This window comes from Procambarus clarkii, chromosome 45 (assembly GCF_040958095.1).
Source record: "Procambarus clarkii isolate CNS0578487 chromosome 45, FALCON_Pclarkii_2.0, whole genome shotgun sequence".
Classification (NCBI taxonomy): domain Eukaryota; kingdom Metazoa; phylum Arthropoda; class Malacostraca; order Decapoda; family Cambaridae; genus Procambarus; species Procambarus clarkii.
This window is the reverse complement of record NC_091194.1, coordinates 5,124,132-5,147,048: the sequence shown is the minus strand read 5'-3', so window position 1 is coordinate 5,147,048 and position 22,917 is coordinate 5,124,132. Positions and strand designations below refer to the sequence as shown.

General features: G+C 46.9%; 1 protein-coding gene across 1 annotated transcript in view; it reads left to right on the top strand.

Moving 5' to 3' along the window:
- Positions 1 to 7,852: 7,852 nt before the first annotated feature.
- The window catches only part of LOC123769845 (uncharacterized), a 47,669-nt gene continuing 32,604 nt past the window's right edge, over positions 7,853 to 22,917 (top strand). The window contains 2 exon segments of the mRNA XM_045761193.2: positions 7,853 to 8,011; positions 9,448 to 9,715. The gene's annotated coding sequence lies outside the window, so the exon portion shown is untranslated.

Genomic DNA, 22,917 nt, shown 5'->3' with positions numbered 1-22,917 from the left:
ATCTCGGGAAATGTAACATAAATTTCCTGTAATTCAAGCTAAGGCTTTAATTCCATAAGACACAAAAATTGAATTCTGTCCCTCCTTCTGCCTCCCATAGAAAACTGAAGGCTGACCCAAAGATTCCAAAGGGAAACTACTATATTATGTGAATATAATTTGAAAGTATAATGATTCACTGACACTTGTTCTTATTGTGTTAATAGTAAAATTAAAGGATAGAGATCTAAATAATGATAGAGAGATAGAGGTAGACTATGGACAGAGATAAATAAAGAGCGACAGAGATTGAGGCAGAGATAAAGAGAGATAGAGATAAATATAGATATAGAGAAAAGATGGATTGATTGAGCTAAAGATAAATATAAATAGAGATAATTGAAAGGGAGTACCACTTCTGGCTGGAAGAAGGGGACCTTTAGCCTCGGAGGAAACCACACAACGCATTGGAGGGAATGTTTAGGTCCCCTCCAATACCGTTTTTTTCTGTGTGCTTTTCTCCTACCACCCTCTTCCATTTCTCTTTTTTTTTAGCTTTAAAACATATTTAAAGGTTACAAGATGTGCATTAGTTAATACAATAGTGTTTAAAGGTTATGGATCTCTTGGAGCTCCTTTGCTTTCGGACAGGAACCGAGGACGCAGCAGGCGTCTCCCCTCTGCATCGCCACACTGAGGCGCTGGGGAAAAAAAAAAAAAAAAAAAAAAAAAAAAAAAAAAAAAAAAAAAAATATATATATATATATATATATATATATATATATATATATATATATATATATATATATATATATATATATATATATATATATATATATATATACTCTGTGAATGGATGGTGTACATAGAGTGTATCATTACCAGGAGTTTGTGTGGACCAAACACATGTCACTACATCTTTCTGAGCACCTCGGACCAGCGTCATTTACACTGTTGACTTAATTTATAAAACAAATTACAAAATCTAACATACTGGAAGCTATGTTGATGCAGGTGTGTAATTACTCAATACATTCACTTCATGTACTCATGTGTATGTAATCAACTATGTGTTAGCAGGGAATGTAATTGAGCGCCTACCGTGGGATTTATAAGGGGTGATGAGTTATAGTGACCTTTTTTGGGTCAGCCTATTGTATCCGGCCCGCCTGTGTGGTACGACCGTGAGCCTCCTCTTACGGTCGTGCCACAGCTCTCGGGCCCAACCTTGTAGCAATTACCTGCTTGACGTGGCGCATTCTTAATTCCTTTGATTTGATAGTTTGCTTCCTAATTACCTTCCATAGTAAACAGATTTATCCTGGCGACTTTTGAGTGACTCCCCCCCCCCTACTTCTACCCATCTTATGTGTTGTACAGTCACTCAGTTTCGCTCAAAAATAACACTCAAGCATAATATTTTAAATAACCATCGTGAAACTGCATGTCAGTTTTGATCAAATGCAAAAAAATCGCCGTTTTCCTATATGGTCAAATTTCCTTATACAAATTATTATAAATTCAAAGCTACAAATATGTGCAATCACCCTCATTTACGCTCAAAATTACCATGTAAGCACTTTAAATATCCATCGTATTTTTAAAATTGCAATTTAGCTAAATGAAAAAACTTCTTAAAGTCAAATTCCTCATAAAATTAATAAATTTAAGTCTTCATAGATGTGCCATCACCTTCAGTCACGTTCAAAAATAACACTTAAGAATAATATATTAAATATCAGTGTTATTTTTCAAACTGAAGGTCTGTTTAGGTAAAATGAAACAAATCTCCGTTTTCCTTATCGTCAAATTTCAATATAAAATGATTGAATTTGTAAACTTCAAATGTGTAGAGTCAACTTCAATTCCAATTTTCAAGAGGTGGGATTCGAACTAAGGTCGTCAGCGAAACACTTTTCAAAAAATCTTGGAACGTCATCAATGTGTAAAGTGTTTTGCGTTCATAAACATGACTTTATTTGTGGGTTTAACGACCATTTGGCCATTGTTTACGAGGCGAGGCTGTGTTGCTAATATATATTTTTTTTAGATATATACAAGAGTTGTTTACATTCTTGTACAGTTGTACAGTAACAAGGGTTGTTACATTCTTGTACAGCCACTAGTACGCGTAGCATTTCGGGCAGGTCCCTGGAATACGATCCCTGCCGCGAAGAATCGTTGTTACAACCAAGTACACATTTTACTGTTGCGTTACACAGAGGCTACAGTTAAGGATTTGCGCCCAGTAAATCCTCCCCGGCCAGGATACGAACACATGACAAAGCGCTCTCGGAACGCCAGGAGAGTGTCTTACCACAACACCACGGAGACTGGTATCGTTATCAGAAAAGACTGTCACCATGTGGGGTATAAGAAAAATACGTTTAATTTAATTTTATGTAATTAAATGGCAATTAACCGGCATCTCGAATTGTCACTGTAAAATATATACTTTTTAAACGCAATTCCCGGTTGTTGAACTGAGTGTTCAATCCTCATTCTTATAATTGATGTATATTTGAACTTTTTTCTCTCTTTTTGTAGATTATCTTTCCGCAATAACATTGGCTGGTGTTAGAAGATGTCAGGTCTTCAGTGAATCAGAAAGAGAAAGATTTGGGAGTGGATCGAACACAATACCGGAGGCACACATAAATTGTGTAGCGTCGCCAGCATATGTAGCAGTGTTGTGTAGCGTCGCCAGCATATGTAGCAGTGTTGTGTAGCGTCGCCAGCATATGTAGCAGTGTTGTGTAGCGTCGCTTGGAAACATTAGAACATCGTTTACAAACAAATGGGACGCTTTTTAAGGCAGTTTACACTACATTTGTTAGACCTCTCCTGGAGTTTTTTTTTGTTATTATTATTATTTTCTACCACAGACGTGGCCACACATTTACAATGCTAACCAGCATATATATACATTTTCTTCTGTCCTCCATGGACAGGGTTAGAGAAGCTGCGACCTGGTAGCCTCACCTTATGAAGCAAAAAGTAGAGAGGTTGGCAAGAAGATTAATGCTAGAACTGAGAGGGGTTGTGAGGCTAAGTTAAGGAAACTGCATCTCACAACCTTAGAGGACATAAGAAACAGAACGGACATGATCGCAACATATAAGATACCGAGGAGAATAATCAAAGTGGTCAAAGACAGCCTCATTAAATCGAGAGCCAGTAAAACCAGGACATAAGTGTAATCTGGAAACGAAAATTAATCAAAGCAATGTAATGAAATACTCGTACAAGTGGAATGCTCAGAGAGAAGAAGTTTTGGAAGCCACCTCCATCCACAACTTTAAGGTCAGATGTGACAGAAAATTTGAACGTCACCTGTAACACATCAGGTACAACAGGTACAGCCAGAGGACGAGGAGGTGGACCTCTCTCTCTCTCACGTAGTCACTGACAGGTAGACACTACAACCCATTACCACCCATCTCTACCACCACCAACTATCGCCACTACAATATATCTCCGCCACCACAACCACCCATCACCACCACCCATCTCTACCACCACTACCCATCACCACCACCACCCATCTCTACCACCACTACCCTTCACCACCACCACCCCCACCCATCACCATTATCAATGACCTCCTTCTCGTTAAGTGAGGTGTATTTTTGGGAGTGTTGAGTGAGTGTTCAGTGCCTGGCTCCTGATACTGGTGGCTCCCTCACACCTCCTGCCCCCTCACACCTCTTGCCCCTCACACCTCCTGCCCCTCACACCTCCTGCCCCCTCACACCTGCCCCTCACACCTCCTGCCCCTCACACCTCCTGCCCCTCACACCTGCCCCTCACACCTCCTGCCCCCACAACTGCACCCTCACACCTGCCCCCACACCTGGGCAGGCCACAATAAACCCTCGCCTCCTACAGGTGTATGCCATTAGAGCCAAGGTGCCTGTGGTATAGACTCCAGGAGCATGGAGGCGCGAGGAGGTCATGTGCCACAGACCAAAACATTGCACCAAGCGGTTGATGATTAAATTCCCGGAGCCCAGGAGCTGGAGGCAAGCCACCACAAGCACAACTAGGGTGCAACGGAACCATACAGTGTGCAGAGGTCCACCCATTCATACACCCCCCTCCCCCCACATACTGGGTGGGCCTTGTTCCCCCCCCCCTTGTGTCAGTCAACAGTGGACACTTCCGGTAATTGAACATAAGAGGGCGGGTGCCACCTGTGCTGCCATGCTGACAGGGCCAGGGGGGGGGGGGTAGGGGATGATGAGGGGGATAGAATGGGTATAGTGAAGATGAGGGGAGCGTTGAGGGAGGTGGGGGAGGGGAGTGTGAAGGACCTCTCTCACACTCTCACAGCTCCCTGGCAAGAGAGAGAGAGGAAGCTTACTTAGCTACACAATACACACACACACACGGTGTCAGCAAGGCGGACAGTCCGCCTCCTATGGTAACCACACCATATTTCCCATTTCTAAACATTCCCTTCACTTGTGCCTCTCCATCTGCTTTACACACACAAACAAGTGAGAAGCGGAAGAGGGGGAGGGTGTGAGAGGGGGAGAGGAGGGGGAGGAAGTGGGAGGGAGAGGGGGTAAGGTCATTCAATAATAACAAAACCTACTGACCTATATATATATTATACACTTTCAACTCCATTTTACATCTCACACCAGTGTCAACCCCCCCCCCCACCCCCACCCCCCACCCCCCCACCCCCATCAGTGGTAACCTAATGAATATTTTGTAAAATTCTTAAAATTTTAATATATATTTATACATAGATCTTTGTTTATGTACATAGAAATTACATAGTACATAGATATTACATAAAGTACATAAAGTACTAAAGTAAGAAAGTACATAGAAATTGTACAGCAATTTTCTGGACATTTGAGACGAGCAATTAATTAACAAAGGACACCTTTCCACCCGGGGACACAAACAATAACAATTTTAGTTACACAGTGTAATAACTTCTTAATACAATTACAACAATTATTTATACTAATATGCCAAATTTCAAATGAGATTTTCCACCTTACTCTTGACGGCTGTGACAGAGGATTGTCGAACAATTTCCACCACAATTCTGACGATTGTGACCCATGATTGTAGAATATTTAGAGTACACATTATATATTACGTCCCTTACCGCTAATTGTAATACACAATCACATGTATACACTAAATTATCCTCTAACACAAATAAATCAATGCCAGACTTTTATTTTTACCTAATCACACTGGGGCTGTATAACCACAATATACATGATAAATAACCACAATATACATGAGAAATAACCACAATATACATAAGAAATAACCACAATATACATGATAAATAACCACAATATACATAAGAAATAACCACAATATACATGATAAATAACCACAATATACATAAGAAATAACCACAATATACATGATAAATAACCACAATATACATAAGAAATAACCACAATATACATGATAAATAACCACAATATACATGATAAATAACCACAATATACATGATAAATAACCACAATATACATGAGAAATAACCACAATATACATGATAAATAACCACAATATACATGAGAAATAACCACAATATACATGATAAATAACCACAATATACATGAGAAATAACCAAAATATACATGAGAAATAACCAAAATATACATGATAAATAACCAAAATATACATGAGAAATAACCAAAATATACATGAGAAATGTGTATGAAGAGATGTGATATTGCTGTTTGGTTTGCTTAACCCATGAGAGGCTAAGTAGCCAGTTTACAAAGTGGAGGCCACAGGGTCCTGTGTGGTATACTGGCTGGTTGAAAAGTGTAAACCCCCCCCCCCACCCCACCCGGAGACACACTCACCAATTGTCCCAAGTGACTTGCCCAAAATAATTGGTATAATTGGGGTAATTAGGCCAACAAAAGCATCAATTTCATATGACCATCTTTTCAATATTGGCGACATGGTGTTGTTGTTGTTGTTTTAGATGCAGCTACTTTATAACAAAAGTTCCAAAGTAGCACGGGCTATGGTGAGCCCGTTGTGGACTTACTTTCTTATCATACACTAACATTAACACCGGGGGCACACATAGCAGGATAACATCAGCAGCATATGGGACGCTGGCATATGAGAACATCGTTTAGAAACCTAAATGAAGACACCTTGAAGGCCAATCTACACAACATTTGTTAGCCCAATACTGGAATATGCAACACTGGCAATGAACCCGCACCTTGTGAAGTAAGAAACAAAAAAATTGAAATAGTTCAAAAGTTTGCAACAAGACTGGTGCCAGAGGTAAGAGGGTTGAGCTACAAGGCTGATGCAACTTAATGGAGAAGCTAGACATGGATACGCTCTTTAAATTGAGAGAAAATAGGACAAGAGGATACAAGTGGAAGCTGGAAACACAAATGAGCCGAAGGAATGTAAGGAGATACTACATGTCCTGTACGGGTGGTTAACAAGTACAATGTTGTGAAAGAAGAAGCTGTAGAAGCCACCTCTATCCATAACCTTAAGACTACAGAAGAATAATTATAAAGCAACGGGTAGAACTAGGCTAGTAGTAAGCGAGGCATAGAGAGCTACACCTCACTCACCCGTAGTCAGTGACAGGTAAGTGCCCATAGGTGTATAGGAGAGTGGTACACAACACCACACACCACACAGGAGCCTACACCACACAGGAGCCAACACCCAGCACACACCTGGCGGGCCCCACCAAACTTTCACTCTGGCGCACCAAAGCATCATATTTGCCTTAAACAAACATTTCCACAGTGTGTAGTGTACAGAGGTTAATGGTTCGCCTTGAGAGCCTTCCCCACGGTCGGCAGCTGGCCCCTCCTGCCTCACACTACACACTGGCGGCTGCCTCACACTACACACTGACGGCTGCCTCACACTCCACACTGACGGCTGCTTCACACTACACACTGACGGCTGCCTCACACTTCACACTGACGGCTGCCTCACACTACACACTGACGGCTGCCTCACACTACACACTGACGCCTGCCTCACACTACACACTGACGCCTGTCTCACACTCCACACTGACGGCTGCCTCACACTACACACTGACGGCTGCCTCACACTACACACTGACGGCTGCCTCACACTACACACTGACGGCTGCCTCACACTACACACTGACGGCTGCCTCACACTACACACTGACGGCTGCCTCACACTACACACTGACGGCTGCCTCACACTACACACTGACGACTGCTTCACACTACACACTGACGGCTGCCTCACACTACACACTGACGGCTGCCTCACACTACACACTGACGGCTGCCTCACACTACACACTGACGGCTGCCTCACACTACACACTGACGGCTGCCTCACACTACACACTGACGGCTGCCTCACACTACACACTGACGGCTGCCTCACACTACACACTGACGGCTGCCTCACACTACACACTGACGGCTGCCTCACAATACTCTCATCACATTATATAATTCACTGGGATCAATTCTTCTTCTTCTTCAGTTATTCTGCCCGAATCTTCTCCAATTTATTATGTTTTTCTTCACTTGAGAAGGAAGTTGAAAAATTAAGTCTACAAAGTTCATTTTCCAATTTTATTTGGCGTGACAGTAAGACATGTTTCAGTGACACTTGTTAACATTATTAAAGGTCAAAGAAAGACAACTTGCCCAATACTGTCACTATGGCGGCATGTTCACTCACTGGATAAATGAACTTGCCCAATACTGTCACTATGGCGGCCTGTTCACTCACTGGATGAATGAACTTGACCAATACCAGGTACCATAGCGTACAAAATGCAAGGTACTGGTTCATGAGAGGGGGGGTGGAGGCCCCTCTCCCCGCCCCCGACAACCACCACCCCCAACACAGCATCAAGGCTCAGTGCGGCCACAGACATCGAGGAGGGTGGTCGACGCTCTTTTCCTCCCCAGTCTGACTCGCTCGGTGCTTCACCTCTCATCTCTTATACCTGTGGGGCATTAGCTCTTGGGACCCGCCTCTGACCTCACCCACTGTTTTCCCAAGTGTAAGATGAAACATATTACTTCCGTAAAGTGGAATTGAAATGTAGTATATTAGAACATATTCCGTGCGTGGAAGATGCAAATAAAGTTTGGGAAAAGTGAAGGAAAATCTGTGGATGAGTTTTGAGAAAGTTTTCACTGGAAGAGAACCTTTGATTGGTGATTAAGTCGGCGCTAGTGAAGGAAAGTGAGGAGTCTAGGTGAGGGGAAAGTGAGGGGCCTGGGAGGAGGGGGAAAGTGAGGGGCCAGGGAGGAAGGGGGAAAGTGAGGGGTCCTGGGTGAAGGGGGGGGGGGGGGAAGGTGTCATATTAGGGGGTGTATTGCATTTGGATTTATTCTCAAATCACAATCGTAAATCCCGAGTTAGAATCCCGGTCGGGTCAGAAATGGTTGAGCAGGTTCCATTCACCTAATGCACCTGTTCACCTAGCAGTAATTATAGGTACCCGAGTTAGGGAACTGTTGTGGGGGTTGTCTTCTGGGGAGGGTTAGTAGTTCCACCTCGGAGGACCTCGATACAAGCCTAAAGTGTGGGTGTGTTCACCTAGCTGTGCTTGTGGGGTTGAGCTCTGCTCTTTGGGCCCGCCTCTTAACTGCCAATCAGCTTATATTTTTTCTCCCCCACACACCCGCAGGAAGCAGCCTAGCTGTCTAACTCCCAGGTAACTATTTACTGCTGGGCGACAAACTCTGCCCAGAGTTTCCCACCGGTGCTGGGAATCGAACCCCAGTCCATAGGACTACGTATCCAGCGTGCTGTCCACTCAGCCACCGGTGTGTATGTGTGTGTATAATCCGTAATCCTTCAGAAGATGTATTATTAAATACGAAAGTACTTAAGGAAATTCCTGTTTCAATTCTTCCTCCGTCGTCTGACACTGTCATACATATAATTTTACACAGGCCTGTTGACGCTATCACCCATCCAGTCACTAGCCAGGCCTCTCTGTGGTCACTAGCTGACAGTGACATAGACGCCAGGAGGTACACCCGCATTAAGTGAATTTGATGAATAATCAATGCAGAAAATATTGGTAACCTATATTAATATACAGCACACGGCTTTGTTGAGGCGTTCTGCAGGGGTGGTCAAGTGACTGACCCCAGCTTGGGTGTAGGGGACGCTGGCCCCAGCTTGGGTGTAGGGGACGCTGGCCCCAGCTTGGGTGTAGGGGACGCTGGCCCCAGCTTGGGTGTAGGGGACGCTGGCCCCAGCTTGGGTGTAGGGGACGCTTATATGGTCTATAGATAAGCTTAAGCTGGCCAGTAAGCGGAAGCTGACGCACTTGAGTGAGGAGAAACTTGGGGACATTACCTCTACCCTTGACCAAGTGCTACTCAACCTTCCTGGTCTTGGCAGCAACACTCACCACAACCAAATGTATACCAGTGTGTCTTGGTGTATATTTGTGTATCATTGTAATGTATAATTCAATAGATAGAGAAACTGTGAAGGGCTATTGACAGTCTGTGACAGGTTGCGACAATGAAGTGGTTACACCCCAAAGGAAACTAGTCCCTTGTGTCAAGGACACTTTCTAACAACATTGAGACACAAACAAGGACGGAATTAATGAAACAAGGAAGTGTAAACCATTTTTAAGTTTCAAATGCGAGGTTAATGAAGAAAGAAATATAGAGCGAAGGATGTATGGTGACTGTCCCAGCCAGTAGAGGACGCGTCAACCTCCACACGTATTTCTGAGGTAAGGCCTAGCATTATTTTGTAACGCACTACTAGGTCTTGTGTGGTGCGGTGGGCTCGGTACTCAACTCGCACTCTGGGAATCCCTCGTTCGATACCCCATCGGGACAGAAATGACTAGTGACATATCCTATTACCTAAAGTTTCTGTTCACCTAGCAGTAAATATGTACCCGGGGGTTAGGGAGCTGTTGTGGGATGCATCCTTGGGAGGGTCTTCAGTTCCACCTTTGGGGGGGGGGGGCTCGACACTTGCCTCAAGTGTGTGTATATATTCTATTTTTGTTTAGTATTTCACAACGCTAAGCTCCTCTCACCGGCGACTACCCACACTTTACACAATTATACTTTTTTGTTTATAAGATATAAAGTATAAAGTTTGGCCCACTTAAGGTAAGGCAATTTGCGTAATGTTAACGTCTCCCTTTAGCACACATTGCGTCATTACATAATGGAATGTGAAAAAATCGCGGAATTCAGAAATAACACCATCAATGGGGTCCAAGAAATGTGTAAGTACTTTATTCATGATGATGTACTGCCGGGAATCTTAGCCAAGTATTCCAGATTTGCTTACTGTAGGTAATACACGAGTGTAAAGCTGCCGCCCAGTTGGGTGGGTGTGGAGCAAGACTAGTAACTGTGTGACTCACCATAGATGTAAAGTTCCTTGTGTATAGTGACTATTGTGAGCCTCTTGTTGAATAACCTGTGATATAAAAAGATTATCGATGTTTATATGTATTTGTGTAAATAAGTGTTAACATTAACAATTGTGTAACTAGCTTCAAATGATTGTCACTTAGCTAAACGAACTATGGGGTTCAGTTCCTGAACCCATTGTGCCTCTGTAACCCTGTCCTCCGCCCCCCCCACGGGATGGGTATGGGGTGCATAATAAAGAAAGAATCATTACGCCCTTAGCCTATCTCACCGAGCACGGTGGTTGAAGGACGGTCACCGGGACGTCCCAACTGGGATATGGTACACAAGGCTGGCTGGTTTAAGCTTGTCACGTCCGTATAGGATAGGATGAATCAGCGTAAGTGTGGCCGTGGGTTGTGCTAGGATGTGTTGGGTTAGAGTAAGCTAGGGCAGTTAGGAAATATAGATGTTTATCTCTCAGAATGTTCGGTAATATGTTTATTGTTTGTGATGTGTTTATATGTATGTATTTACACGATGTACTGAACGGGGTGAGAATAGCTTGAGCTACCTCATCCCTTTGTGTGTATTTTACCTCGATAAACTTATTTCAATTTCAATGTCAATAGTGCAGTTTGCTCTCCACCAGAATTCTTAACGTTTATCCTCTTGTCTAAAGTGCAGATAGCCTAGTGACTTCAAATATCTTTGTAGTTCATTTTGTTAGTTTGTAGCAGGTTCCAGTAGTGGAGTAGGCAGGTTAAGTAGGCTGTGATGGGTGCGAGGGAGAGCAAGATGGTATTGTGTGGTGAGTAGAGTGGTTACTAGCGTGGTGCAGGTGTCACTGGTGCTGGCGGCCCTGTACCAAGATTATTGTCCAACTTAACAATAATATGAACATGTTTACAAGACTGGCAGCTCGTTGACGTCATCACACAGAGTGAGAGGTGAGGGGAGAGAAGGCGTGAGGGGTGTCAGTGGGGTGTGGGCGGGGTTAGAGGGCGGGCCGTAGGGAAGGATGTGGGCGTGGTTGCATTATACCCAACAAAGATTGGTCCTTTGACAAACTAGTTCGGTCATGTGGCTGATTATGACAAATAGCATTCTATAGTACTTTGTTTTAACTAGAGAAAAAGTCGAGATATTTGACCTACATCTGAACAAATTATGTAGGTGATGAAAGCAAATGAAATTGTATAGACGTTACCAGGGAGAAAATTACTAAACATAAAAATTACTGCCATACATGTCCTCAAAGTCCGATGAAGTGCTCGTCAGGTTGCTGGAAGACTGTAAAGACTTACGCCAGGCTTTTGTTTTACATATTTAATAATCATTACACTCAAGCAGAGTACTGGAATTGTGCAGAGTTGCAAATGTGCCAATCTTTAACAAGGAAAACAAATCACTCGCATCGAACTGTCGGTCAATTAGCCTAACGTCTATTGTAGGAAAATTGTTTGATTGATAATCTCAAAAGCAGTTAATGTAGATCTTGAAACAGCAAGATAGATAAATGATTGACAACATGGTTTTACAAAGGTTTTACCCAACTCACACTCTGGCCTGTAGTAATGGTGTTCACGCCCTCACCACCATCCTTCACGCAACAAAAACAATCACAATGGCGTAATATATCGGAGAAAATAATTTTGGGGCAATGAGGCGACGAGCTGGCGTTCTGCCGATATATCACGCCACTGTGGTTATCATTGTTTGGGCATCTAAAGGATCACAAAGAAATCATAAAGATAACAAGGGTTACCTTGATTAACTTGATCAGGTATAGGATACCTGATCAACCAGGCTGTGACTCATACGTCAGGCTGCGAGCAGCCGCGTCCAACAGCCTGGTTGATCAGTCCAGCAACCAGGAGGCCTGGTCGATGACCGGGCCACGGGGACGCTAAGCCCCGGAAGCACCTCAAGGTAACCTCAAGGTAAGGGTCACAAAGTTAAAAAAAAATAAATGTAGTAAGACTGTGAACACCAATGGCCGCAGGCCAGAGTGTAGGCTGGCCAACCATAAAATCCTGGTTCGGCACCAGTTCCGGCCTCCAGAAGCCTCCGGGGAAGTCAGCCGTCCTCAGAAACACCAGCCAAAGCTTTTGTTCAAACCAGAACGCTGTAAATGCTTCACCCACGTGCTACAAATACAAGTAATGGTTAATAAAACCTAAACACCTAACCTAAACAATGCCTAACTATGCATATTTTGGTATATAATAATAATTTATATTTGAGAAAATTCCTGATTTAAATGTACAACATGTTAAAATTGCTGAATGCGTCTTTGGGGTCGACTGCTGGATGGACTGGTCTGAGGAAGGGTTGATTGAGTCGAGTTGGGGGTTGGTCGCCTTCTGTCCTATCGTGGCTGAGTGGGCTAAGGCAGGTGTCTGGGCATGCCCAGAACGGTGTCTCAAGTCACCCTATGATCCCGAAATGAGTTCCTTAGTAATTACATTACATTCTTGTAAAGCCACTAGTACGCGCAGCGTTTCGGGCAGGTCCTTAATCTAAGAAACTTATAAGTAGGTAAATACTTGCAAAATTTATACAAATGATAACAGTTACATAGCATGAAAATAATAAAAGATGAGAGAAAAAAGGTAGTTCCTTTTCTACCTAGTAGGTAGAATGAGGTAGTTCCTCATTGATACATCACGCCATTGTGATGTATATTTTGAGGGACAGGGAGCCTGTGTATATATATAATTCAGGCTTGTGTTGGGGGTCCCCAGAAGCTGGAGGTACTAACCTTCCTCAGAAGGCAACCCCCACAACAGTTGCCTAACTCCCGGAGACTAAATTATTACTAGGTGAACAGTGATATTAGGCAAAAGGAAATGTGCCCAACCATTTCTGTTCTGCCCGGGATTCGTAGCCTCGTACGGACCAATAAGCCTCTTGTAGTTTCCCCTATTCTATTGTACCAATGTTAATAGGTGGGTGATGAGAGGGGGTCGGTGTTCCCCACCTACCTGGTGTAGTGGGGGGTTATAAGGGAAGGGGGTTATCGGGGGAAGCAGGTAATCAAGAAAGGGAGTTCATCGGAGAAAGGTGCAATCAGATAAGGGGGTTACAGGGGAAGGGGGTTACAGGGGAAGGGGTTACAGGGGAAGGGGGTTACAGGGGAAGGGGTTACAGGGGAAGGGGGCTACAGGGGAAGGGGGCTACAGGGGAAGGGGTTACAGGGGAAGGGGGCTACAGGGGAAGGGGGTAATCATGAGAGAGGGTTATCAGTGACGGGGGGGGGGGGGGGTAATGAGGGGGGGAGAGGGAGCGACAAGGCCACGTCCTAGAGGGGAGGGGGTGTCACGGGAGGGTGGCCAGGCATGCTGGAGATGCCAGCAACTTGATGCCTCGTGCCTCTGGTAATGACTTCCTTGATTCTGGCCCACAGTGGTGTTGCAGACCCTCCGGTAGTTCCCTGCCAGTGGTGTTGCAGACCCTCCGGTAGTTCCCTGCCAGTGGTGTTGCAGACCCTGGTAGTTCCCTGCCAGTGGTGTTGCAGACCCTCCGGTAGTTCCCTGCCAGTGGTGTTGCAGACCCTCCGGTAGTTCCCTGCCAGTGGTGTTGCAGACCCTGGTAGTTCCCTGCCAGTGGTGTTGCAGACCCTGGTAGTTCCCTGCCAGTGGTGTTGCAGACCCTGGTAGTTCCCTGCCGGTGGTGTTGCAGACCCTGGTAGTTCCCTGCCGGTGGTGTTGCAGACCCTGGTAGTTCCCTGCCGGTGGTGTTGCAGACCCTGGTAGTTCCCTGCCGGTGGTGTTGCAGACCCTGGTAGTTCCCTGCCGGTGGTGTTGCAGACCCTGGTAGTTCCCTGCCAGTGGTGTTGCAGACCCTGGTAGTTCCCTGCCGGTGGTGTTGCAGACCCTGGTAGTTCCCTGCCAGTGGTGTTGCAGACCCTGGTAGTTCCCTGCCGGTGGTGTTGCAGACCCTGGTAGTTCCCTGCCAGTGGTGTTGCAGACCCTGGTAGTTCCCAGCCGGTGGTGTTGCAGACCCTCCGCTAGTTCCCTGCCGGTGGTGTTGCAGACCCTCCGGTAGTTCCCTGCCAGTGGTGTTGCAGACCCTGGTAGTTCCCTGCCAGTGGTGTTGCAGACCCTGGTAGTTCCCTGCCAGTGGTGTTGCAGACACTCGGTAGTTCCCTGCCAGTGGTGTTGCAGACCCTCCGGTAGTTCCCTGCCAGTGGTGTTGCAGACCCTCCGGTAGTTCCCTGCCAGGTGGTGTTGCAGACACTCCGGTAGTTCCCTGCCAGTGGTGTTGCAGACCCTGGTAGTTCCCTGCCGGTGGTGTTGCAGACCCTGGTAGTTCCCTGCCGGTGGTGTTGCAGACACTCTGGTAGTTCCCTGCCGGTGGTGTTGCAGACCCTGGTAGTTCCCTGCCAGTGATGTTGCAGACACTGGTAGTTCCCTGCCGGTGGTGTTGCAGACACCTGGTAGTTCCCTGCCGGTGGTGTTGCAGACACTCCGGTAGTTCCCTGCCGGTGGTGTTGCAGACCCTGGTAGTTCCCTGCCGGTGGTGTTGTAGACACTGGTAGTTCCCTGCCGGTGGTGTTGCAGACACTGGTAGTTCCCTGCCGGTGGTGTTGCAGACACTGGTAGTTCCCTGCCGGTGGTGTTGCAGACACTGGTAGTTCCCTGCCGGTGGTGTTGCAGACACTGGTAGTTCCCTGCCGGTGGTGTTGCAGACACTCGGTAGTTCCCTGCCGGTGGTGTTGCAGACACTGGTAGTTCCCTGCCGGTGGTGTTGCAGACACTCCGGTAGTTCCCTGCCGGTGGTGTTGCAGACACTCCGGTAGTTCCCTGCCGGTGGTGTTGCAGACACTGGTAGTTCCCTGCCGGTGGTGTTGCAGACACTCCGGTAGTTCCCTGCCGGTGGTGTTGCAGACACTCCGGTAGTTCCCTGCCGGTGGTGTTGCAGACACTCCGGTAGTTCCCTGCCGGTGGTGTTGCAGACACTCCGGTAGTTCCCTGCCGGTGGTGTTGCAGACACTCCGGTAGTTCCCTGCCGGTGGTGTTGTAGACCCTGGCAGTTCCCTGCCGGTGGTGTTGTAGACACTTTTAGTTCCCTGCCGGTGGTGTTGTAGACACTGGTAGTTCCCTGCCGGTGGTGTTGTAGACACTGGTAGTTCCCTGCCGGTGGTGTTGCAGACCCTGGTAGTTCCCTGCCGGTGGTGTTGTAGACACTGGTAGTTCCCTGCCGGTGGTGTTGTAGACACTGGTAGTTCCCTGCCGGTGGTGTTGTAGACACTGGTAGTTCCCTGCCGGTGGTGTTGTAGACACTCCGGTAGTTCCCTGCCGGTGGTGTTGTAGACACTGGTAGTTCCCTGCCGGTGGTGTTGTAGACACTCCGGTAGTTCCCTGCCGGTGGTGTTGCAGACACTCCGGTAGTTCCCTGCCGGTGGTGTTGCAGACACTCCGGTAGTTCCCTGCCGGTGGTGTTGAATGTACATATATTAAACACTTTATGAGCACCGAAGAACTACGAGGTTGTTTATAACAATAATAACCAATTATTGTGAGTTGTGAAGTTTTCAAGCTCGTAAACTGTTAAATAAATAGACTAAACCAATAAGATGGCGGAAAGATGTACAGGTTTCGTTAATGGTCGCGTAAATGCTTGGTGTGTCCTGGCTTTGTGTATTCCAACAATGGCTGGGATGGAACCGTGATGTGTGGACGCTGTGGGGCCATGAACACCGGTGAGTATAAGGTCTTGTAAAGACCTTTTGTGCCCTCGGTAAAGCTTTTTGCGCTACCGCTCACAGGATGAGTATGGGGTGCACAATAAAGTAGCCACCTCCCACGGCGGCACCAACACTCACTGCACCGTAGCCTACACGCTCACATATATATTTCATACCACCTATGGTATTACTAGTGGAGGACCCTTTCACTCGGAGAAGAGAGTATCCGGCACTCATGGGAGCCTCTTTTCCCCCAGGATGCATTTCTTTGTTTACTACCACCCCACGTTATTGTATGTTTTCTTTATTAAATTATTATTATTATATTTATAACTTTTATACACTAAGACCTTTGGGACTCGAACTGAAGCCTAAAAAATAGAGAGTACAGGTGACTTTGGTCTCGACCTCCACTCGGAGGTTTCGGATTCTTTTCCGGGCGGGACAGAAGTAGTAGGGCACATTTCCTTTCACCCAATGCCTCTGTTTACCTAGCAGTAAATAGGTACCTGGGAGTTATAGGCAGCTGTTGTGGGGTTGCATACTGGGGAGGGTCAGACGGGCACCTTGGTAGGGAGGGGGTCGCAATACCAGCCTTAAGAGTGTATATGCACAGGCTTCCTGCCCCCGACAACAGGAATTATTATTATTAAGGGAGTGGGTCCCCCCCCCCCCTATAGCCTTACACAAGAGCATGTTGGTCCACGGCGGCTGTGTGTCTGAGCATGACACCAGGACGCTCCTCCTGACGCAACCCTCCACACCTCTATATTAACACCTCACAACACTACCCCACGCACGCACATGGACGCAACCACACGAACGCACTCACGTATGCACACGAACGCACTCAGGCTTGCATGCATGCATGCACAGGAACGCAGACATTGCCATGCAGGCAGAGCCCGGCGCGGGCATGGTCCGAGGTAGGTATAGGGAGCGTCCGCCTCACTAACTCTGGCTTCCTTACTCCAGTGGGGGCGTCCGCCTGTGTTGCAGGTCTACACTCCTCTCCTCCCCCTCATACCCTCCCTCATCACCCTTATACCTTCCCCCGTGCTTACCCGGATGTCCTGCACCTACCCTCCCCCCCCCCCGTACCCCTGGGGTACTCGCCTGGCAGTCACTACTATAGGCTGTAGCATTATAATTGAACTATTCTGATGTTCAAATTCTTTGTCGAATCTGGCCTTAAAGCTGTGGGTGGAGACGGCGTCCACCTCTTCTCTCAGAAGAGTCCACTAGTTACAGTGTACTGAGTATTTCCTTATTTCTTCGACTCTCTTGTGTTTCCAGCTTCCATTGTTGTCCTCTTGTCCTACTTTGTTTCTGAAGAAGCCATCCTTTGTCCACCTTTGTATTCCCCTCAGTATTTTGCATTTTGTGATCATATTCCCCTATGTTTCTTCTATCCTCTAGGGTTGTGAGATTGTGTCTAGGCTTATATAGTTCATCTTAGTGTCCTGCTCTCTCTCGAGCATCTCGTAGTCAAATACTAATAGATTAAGCAGAATGTTCCATCTCAATCAATGGGGACTTTCAGGTAAATTCTTTGTATGAGTGATTTAATAATGTTTAAAAAATCTCGAATTACTTTGCATGGTAGCCAAGTCAGGGCTATTGATCTGTGATTTAAAGGCCTTTTTCTCTGTATAATGAAGCTGAATAATCTTCTCCATTGGAAGTTTTCTAACTGTGTGGCAAGTTTGCTCTTCTACGAGAGGTATATACTATTATCAGCTGGCTGACGGCTTTAGCAATCTCTCTCATGCGGACCCAGGAGTTGGAGCAGCGAGTGGGCGGCGTGTCGGGGCCCAGGAGCTGTAGGGAGAGCTGCTCTAAGGCCCAATATTGAAATTGCCTGCTAGCCGAGATAAGGCTTGGTATCGAGCGGTCCCTCGTGGACCCGGTATGGATATTCAATGATTAAGGTCATTCATTTTAGTCATTTATTATGCACTCGATACTCCATCCTGGCGTGGGCGGTGGTGGGCCCCATACCTATCACGTGGGCGGTGGTGGGCCCCATACCTATCACGTGGGCGGTGGTGGGAAGGTTTACAGACACGTAACTGAACCTCACAGTTCATTTAGCTAAGCAAGTAACAATCTTGTGAAGCTAGTTACACAATTTTAGTACATATCTATATCTATCTATCTATCTATATCTAGTCTTTTTATATCACAAGTGGTTCAAGAAGTGACCCACAACAGTCTGTACACAAGACAGTTTACATCTTGGGTGAGTCAGTCACACAGTTACTGGTCCTGCTCCACACCCACCCAACTGGGCGGCAGCTTTACAGTCATGTGCTGCACACCCACCCAACTGGGCGGCATCTTTACAGTCATGTGCTCCACACCCACCCAACTGGGCGGCAGCTTTACAGTCATGTGCTCCACACCCACCCAACTGGGCGGCAGCTTTACAGTCATGTACTCCACCCCCACCCAACTGGGCGGCAGCTTTACAGTCATGTGCTCCACACCCACCCAACTGGGCGGCAGCTTTACAGTCATGTGCTGCACCTACAGTAAGCCAACTTTGCATAACTTTGCACTTTGGTTAAATGGTGGCAAGGATGGTGGCAACTGTGTGTATGGGTTACCTGCGTGTTACCTACTTGATGGGGCTCTGGGAGTTGTTCTACTCCCCATGGCCGCCTTGTGGGAGCTTGGTCCAACAGGCTGGTGCTTGGAGCGGCACGCAGGCAGGCCAACATATCCACCACAGCCCGGTTGAACATGAGGTGTGTGTGGTCATGAGTGACTATGAGGCCAGGGGTTGGTATGAGGCCAGGAGCCTCATAGTTGTGAGGTCATCCTGCTGGGGATGAGGACTGGACACCACTGACCATGGCTTGAGTACAGCTTGTGACCACACAATACCCACTCCAGACATTGATCCCGGGAGGTCCTTCCCACGGCTGGTCCTCCAACACTCACCCTCGAGTGTGACCTCACCTGGTCCTCCAACACTCACCCTCGAGTGTGACCTCACCTGGTCCTCCAACACTCACCCTCGAGTGTGACCTCACCTGGTCCTCCAGCACTCACCCTCGAGTGTGACCTCATCTCGTCACCTAACCAGCTCCTCCTCCATAAAGTTCACACCTTAAACTTTTTATTTAAGTAGATTTAAAAACTGAGCGTTTAAGCTGGAATTTTTCATTATAAAACTTAACAGTTTGTTTGAGTTTTATGATGACTTTCTGGTGCTTCAGCTACCTTAGGTGTGGAGGGAGAGGGGGGGGAGAGAGAGAGGGGGGATAGACAGGGGGGAGGGAGGGGGAGAGAGAGGGGGAGAGAGAGAGGGGGGGAGAGAGAGACGGGGGGGGGGGGAGAGAGAGAGAGGGGGGAGAGAGGGGGGAGAGAGGGGGGAGGGGTCCAAAATAGCCCTCAGTGAGCGTCTGGTCTGAGCGCTGGGCTAATACACTCACGCCTACTTTAAGCCTGAAATATTCTCCATAAAGTCCCCCTCATTATAAGCAGGCTAAGGCCAGCTTAAGTCTTGGGTATACTTGTCATCCATCTGTGGAAGGAGTGTAAACTGGCCAGTCTACAGTGCCGGCTTTACGGAGAGTTGGTGAGGGAGGACTAGTGTATGTAGCGATAGTTTACCGCTAGACAATAGCAGGCAACCTACCTGTATACTGCGGCTGGGGGTTAAGACCCATCCGGCTGGCCAGGCTTGTTAAGACCACCACTAACCATCCTGACCAATCAGCAGGTACACTTAGACCTGAACCTCTTAGTGTATTCACACCGCGAAGATGGGTGTTCTACCTGTCGTCCCGAGTCGGGCCCCACGTACGTCTGTAATACGTCCTGTGATCACTTGCGCCCTTTATGGAAGTGATTGTCATAGCCGAGGCAGACAATGTAGAGGAAGGTATCGCTGGTTCTGCCCCCTGGTGTTCCAGGTCGGGGCTGTGTGTACAGTACTCGGCTGGTCACCAGGGCTGGGGGCTGGTGCTCCAGGCCTAGGGGCGAGTGCTCTAGCATGTACTACAATCTATAGTGCTCTCCGCGGTGACGTCTTAAAGCAATATGTTGTTGAGCGTGTTGGCACGTCATGTTAGTTGGTGCTCCAAGACACACACACTCACTCACTCACACACACACACACACACACACACACGGGTGGGACACGGGTGGGACACGAACAAGGAGACACAGGTGGAAACTTAGTACCCAGATGAGCCACAGGGACGTTAGAAAGAATTTTTTCAGTGTCAGAGTAGTTAATAAATGGAATGCATTAGGAAATGATGTGGTGGAGGCTGACTCCATACACAGTTTCAAATTTAGATATGATAGAGCCCAGTAGGCTCAGGAATCTGTACACCAGTTGATTGACAGTTGAGAGGCGGGACCAAAGAGTCCAAAGCTCAACCCCCGCAAGCACAATTAGGTGAGTACAATTAGGTGAGTACAATTAGGTGAGTACACACACACACACACACACACACACACACACACACACACACACACACACACACACACACACACACACACACACACACACACACACACACACACACACACACACAAGGCAGGAGCATCAGGACTGGACACATGTATCGGCATTTTGGTTACAGCCGAGCAGGATGGGCCCAGGCCCGCCACGCTGCGCCAAGACATCACTAAATGTGACGAGAGTGACGGACGCCGCCCCCACCACTATCTACGTCAATGTGAACACCTGAGAGACGTCAGAAAAATGTGTAGAATAATAAACCCCACATTGTTTGACTTGAGAAAACACTATTTGTTAAATATTGATTCTGTTCTAAAAAGATTTCCCCATTTTGCACCCGCAAGATAACGTAAGCTTTTAAAGGCTGACAGATTACATCTTCTAGTTTGAGAAGCTCTGCACTTGAGACAGTTAAGCAAGTCCCAGCTGTGTCTGGGTACAAGTGACAGGATGAACAACCCAGCGGGTTTTCTTCCTATTGGGTAGTGTTGTACATGCTGCTATGGCGGTGTGTCCACTCACAGGATGAGTGGCGCTGCCCAACAAACTCGCCCCTCGGGGCAAAATTTAAAAATTTAAAAACTAAACCCGACTTTTGTGTGTGCTCCTCCTTGTAGAGTTAAGCTCCTCCCCTGCTGGGGTTTAACCCCCCCCCCCCCCGCCCTTGCTGGGGTTTAAATCCCTCCGCTCCTGCTGAGGTTTAAATCCCCCGTCCCTGCTAGGGTTTAAACCCATCTCCCCTCCCCCATCTACGACGACCCTCAGGTACAACCTTCAAACATCCTGCCCGCTTTCTTTCCCCGTGGGTGGCTGTGTCCTCACCTAGCCGTGCTTAGCTAGTCGTGCTCACCTAGGCGCCCTCGGCTAGTCGTGCTCACCTAGCCGTGCTTAGCTAGTCGTGCTTAGCTAGGCGCCCTCGGCTAGTCGTGCTCACCTAGCCGAGCTTAGCTAGTCGTGCTCAGCTAGGCGCCCTCGGCTAGACATTCTAGCAGGGGGTCAAGAGCCTGATCTTGGCGCCCGTCCTTCGACCATCATTAATTTAATGCAATTACATTTTTAACTCGTTCCTATAACATTTACATAATGTGCGTGCGCATGCACGCGTGTGCGCTTGAGGTAATCACTTTTGTGGATAAAGTGATCATTATTAGGTCTATACAGCCTCTTGGTAAGGCCGGAGTTGGCGCCGTTAATTTAAGAAATGCAGTTTTACTCTAAATTAAATAATCGCAATTCATAACATGTAAATATGTATATTTAAAACACAATGTCTTGCCAGGTGTGTACATGTCCAGGGACACGGCCATTGGTCATTTCTAATTTGGTTCCATAATACTGTTGTTACGTCATGTACTCTACGAGGTAGGTCGTATCCGGCTATTTGGTAATTATCAGGTTAAAAGCACTAAGCCGGTTTGTATAAATATACTTCACCTTGGAGAGGATATGCGGACAAGAACCCGGTTATAAGGTCGGAGGGAAGGAGCGGTGTCCAACCAGGTGGACCATAGGGGAGTGAACCATAGAGGACCATAGGGGACTGATCCGTAGAGGACCATAGGGTAGCCATTGGGGGCGTTCATATCCGACAAAAACAAATATTTTTCACATATCGAGGTAATTTTCTTTTTTCATCTATTCTTTGATTAGTCAATATTTACATGTAGAGGTTTGTATACTCAAATAATAATGCTTCTCAACCTTGGTTCTGAACACAGAACACACACATTGTGTGTATACAAGTTCCTCTCTAACATGAAGACTCTTTGTGTGTGTGTGGGGGGGGGGAGGAAGGGAAGAGGAAGCTATGAGGAGAAAGCACCAAGCCATTACGACTATATAGCACTGGGAAAGGGTCAGGATAAGGTTTTGGGATGGGACGGGGGAAAGGAATGGTGCCCCCGCCACTTGGACGGTCGGGGATTGAACGCCGAACTGGAGAATTTATGAACTGATAAATCTGATACATGGAGCGAGCGAATGTCTTTAATTGTTTGTGTTTGGACATTAAGGTCTCAAGTTACAACGAATAGGCTATAGTTGACATTATTGGTGATCAAACTGCACCATACGACAGGTTAAGTTAGAGGACTTAACAAGTGCCTGATTAGCAAGTGAAATAAAGATGACGGCCAGCCCGGAAGCAGGCGTGGATGCTTTCCTTAAAACATCCGTTAACCTCACTCCCACACCCTAATCTGACCTCCCCGCGCCTCAACCCCGTCACCCATATTCACCCCTTCCCTATTCACACCCTATTTAACCCCCTCATTTTTCTTGTCACATCCACTTTGTGTTCTTTAAAAGTAAGTTGTTCCGACATGAGTACTTCCCAGTCTGTACGTTGGGGGTTCTCTATAGTTTGGGCTAACTATTCTCTGTGTACTCAC